This window comes from Microtus pennsylvanicus, chromosome 21 (genome assembly GCF_037038515.1).
Source record: "Microtus pennsylvanicus isolate mMicPen1 chromosome 21, mMicPen1.hap1, whole genome shotgun sequence".
NCBI lineage: Eukaryota > Metazoa > Chordata > Mammalia > Rodentia > Cricetidae > Microtus > Microtus pennsylvanicus.
In genome coordinates, this window is record NC_134599.1 from 13,016,858 (window position 1) to 13,021,080 (window position 4,223).

The window sequence follows — 4,223 nt, forward strand, 5'->3', positions numbered from 1 at the left end:
AAGACATATGCGTCATAACATGTGAAGATATGTGTGTTATGGCCATGTGGAGGCAGGTGCGTTGTGACATGTGAAGACATGTGTGCCATGACATGTGAAGACGTGTGTGTCATGGCCATGTGAAGGCGTGTGTGTCATGGTCATGTGAAGGCATGTGCGTCATGGCATGTGAAGACATGTGTGTCATGGACATGTGAAGGCATGTGTGTCATGGCATGTGAAGGCATGTGAGTGTGCATGGTAAGGAGACCTATGGAGCTTGTTTAGTACTGAGCACCTCAAGGCCCCTTGCTCCAGAACCACCACTCTGATATGAAAAGCCAGGTATCAAGAGAGTTAGAAATGTTTCTCTGGGAGATGCATCTGGCTTGATTCATTCAGGGTGAGTATTTGGATCATGAAGAATCATTCACTAGAATCCCAAGTTGTCCAAAAAGTTGATAACCTGCAATAATGTGTTAGATGGAAAGGAAAGATTTACAAATCTCTGCCCTGTTTGGTTCTGGTTGGTCCAGGCTTGGCCAGTGGTAGGGAACATTTTCTTACAAGGCTGACTCAGAAATGCTGATGGTTTTGCTACTTGCATGCCTTGAAGTTGGTTTAAAACTGTAGCACTATGTATAAAAATGCTCATTAACTTCTGTTTAATACAATAACAATCGCAGCTTAGCAAAGATAAGAATCTGATTGAAAGGCCAAGAGTGAGTAAGCGACTGAGCTGTGGTGGACTTGGGTTTCCAGTGGTCCCCACTTTTCTCTCTTTATTCCATTGTAATTTTTTATGATTGTCAAATCATATAGAAGAGAAGTAGAGCAGGTTGGGCAGCTTCGGGGAACACCCCTAGTTAGTATGGGCACACATGGCCAACACAGGCAGGTCTCACCAGGTCAGGTGAATCTTAAAACATGCTAGGGCTCCTTCATTAAAACATTTCAGTGAGTGTCAATATTGATCCTCCCCTCTTGCTGCAAATAAAAGTTCCTTCTGAATTCCAGTCACAAGAGCTTGTTGGCTTAGCAAGCTCGGCTCCCTTGTGTAAGGTAATTTTCTGTGCTGCCAAGCAGTTAAGAATTTTCTCAGCATACTTAATCACTAGTGAATTGATAGTGACAAATTAGATTATTGCTCTTTGCTGTTCCAAGTCCTTCTGCCATTTTGGATTAGTGTGTACAGTGTCTGATGGTCCCCTGAACCATTCCAAAGTAAGCCAAGAACTAAGAACACTGGTCTGGTGTGGAACAAGGTGCAGGATGCAGTTTCTCAACTAAGAGTAATGTGAAAAGGTTGAAAGGTAGCAAAGACACTGAAAAAAATTGTGTCATTTAGAATGGAACCCTGAGAATCATGTGTTGGTGGCAGGGGAGTTACCACTGAGTCACATCCCCAGCCCTGAAGAGATCGTTACTATTAAGGAAGACTGTCGTTCACCTGATTTTAAAATGACAAAAAAAAAAAAGAGTCAGGAAGAAAATTGGAATTTATATTTTTTCTTGAATTTTATCACTCCTATTTGCATCTAATTTCACTAACCTGTTATAACAAAGATAAACTCAAAGACTGAAAATCCAGCAAGATATTGAGAAGCACTTTTACAAGCAAAGCAGAGACTGAAGCTGTGACTGTTCCGGCAGGAAGGAAGACACCTAAAGAAGGGAGCTGTCCTCCCATGCTATTGGGCGGTTGGAACAGTGGTCCCAACAGAACTGGAGTTTCCCCTGAAATTTTGTGCTAGGAGACTGGAAAGCCTGGAGCTAGCCAGAGGGGTAGCCTACTTGTCTCCTAGGAAGAAAGTTCAGACCACCTTCCAGGGAAGACGTGGAGTAGAGGCAGTGATGGGTGGGACCACACCTTGACCAGGGCTGCTTAAATATCAGGCAACAACAAGTCAGATATTTAAATTAAATTTCTTGTTAGAACCCTAAAGATGGATTTAGGGTGTTATTATTTTTTGCCCTGACAAAAAGGGGCAAAAGGTTATTTTGTTTTACAGTCAGAGGGTATATCCATTGTGGTGGGAAGTCTTAGATGGCAGGAGCTGGAGGTCACATTGCATCCACAGTCAGGAAACAGGGAGCAGTGGGTGCTGATGATGGGCTCCTTTCACACCACATCCACAGTCAGGAAACAGGGAGCAGTGGGTGGTGACGCTCAGCTCCCTCTCTTCTTTTCATCTGTAGCAGTCAACATGATCTTTCTAGCTCAGTTATTCTAGTCTGGGTAAACTTTACAAACATACCTAGAAGGCTAATCTAATTTTAATAACATCTTATAGGCAAGCCCAGGGCTGATCTAGGCAATCCAAGTGTCTGTCAAACTGACCATCAGTCTGCACCGGAGCCACTGGCCACCCTGAAGCAATCTCCTTCCTCTACTTTTCACCATTGCCTGTGTCTTTATACATTGAGAAGAGGTAGCTAAATCTAGCTTGGTAGGGTTGCAGGAGTCCAGGCTCTAACCTAAACAATTCCTGAAACATAGTACCAAAAGAAGGCCTAAGGAACTGGGCATAGGTGTTCCCACTCCTAATCCCATCTAGCTCCAGGGAGGCAAAGACAGGAGACTCAAGAGCCCCAGGCCAGCCTGGGCTACCTGGGCTACACAGTAAGATCCTCTCTCAAAAATGATAAAGGAAAAAAAATAAGAGGGATGGAGTGTGTGTGTGTGTGTGTGTGTGTGTGTGTGTGTGAGAGAGAGAGAGAGAGAGAGAGAGAGAGAGATATTTTGGAATACCTACAAAAAACTTATCTAGAAAATACTTATTTGCTCTTCAAGACCAAACAAATATTACCTCCTGTCTCAAACCACCTTTAACTTCTAGTTATATGCTGTAATTTACACCATTTATTGTAGGGGAAGCCCAGCCTGGTTATTACACCGCATCAATTTATTCCTTTACCTTTGTATTAAAGAATTTAAAGTTTTCTCTGTTGCACCAGAATGCCCAACAGAACAAAACTATCCTTCATTCAATACATACAATTCAAGTCACATGTCCTGAGTGCTTCTTCAGACTACTTCGAAGGCTGAGTGCTTCCTACACGCTACCCCTGGAGCACTCGCCTTCTATTCCAGGCCTTGGAAACTCGCAGTCTGATTACCAAGCAGGCATTCAGCAACTGGTTGCCAAGTAATCAAATCGCCGAGCGAGTGGAAACTCAATGGATGAATAGGCTCTATTGTGTGAGCTAGAAAAGGCACCGTTTTGCAGGGCGATTTCAGCTCCCCGATTTACAAACTGAACAGTCAGCACAGAAAAGCCAAGCTAGGAAGAAGTGAGGAGTTGGCATTCTGCAGGGCAACACAGCCGCGCAGTTTCTAGAAAGCTAGTGGGGACCCGAGGAGCCGGGCTGTGCGAAATCTTTAAAGGAACGGTGGGAGATGGCAGCCTAGTCTGGTTCTTTCTCAGTGTGTTTCCGAGCTCTGTTCCAGGCTAAGAAGTCGGAAGGCCGGGGTGATGAGTCAAGGTGACTCCCAGGGCTCCGTGGCTATCAACCTGTGGGTGTGGTGTTGGGATGGTGCTTCCCCTTGTTGCGGAAAGCTTGCTGAGGAAGACGGGGGACATTAACGTGCTGATCCTCTCCTGGGATAGTCTACCCTACTGCAACTCTCCAGAGGCACCAGATGACTTTTGATAACTGGGAGTGCTTTTCCCGGGGCACCAGGGCCATCGTCTGCCTGAACTTGCTGTCGGAAATTTGCTCCCAAAAAGGTCTCTGGGTTGCCTCAGACAATTTTGTTTCAGAATCTCCCATGTGGGACCTAATCTCACCACACAGACTCTGATCTAGCTTCAGGAGCAGCTGTAAGACCTGAGGAGAGCTTTCACAGAGGACGGTGAGCACAAAGAAGCCGACGGTCTAGGCTATGTTCCCTGCCAAGTCCCTTTTCCATTCTGCACAGCTGTTCCAATCCTTGCCTGCCTTGCCACTCCTTGTCAGCAGGTGACAAACCTCACATTTAATTTCACAGAGCTAGCAGCCACCATTTGGCATTTTCCCGTCTTCCCCTCCCAAACCGTGCCTGCCTTTACTTGTTCTCTGATGTCCTTACGCTTCAGGAAGGAAGGTGTATTCATTATCTACTGCTGTATAACCAATTAGTTCCCAACTGAACTGCTTAGAAGTCTAAGCATTTGTGGGTGTGGCTACAGAGATGGCCCAGTGGTTTAGAGTGCTTACTGCTCTTCCGAAGGACTGGAGTTCGGTTCCTAGTACCTGCTTGT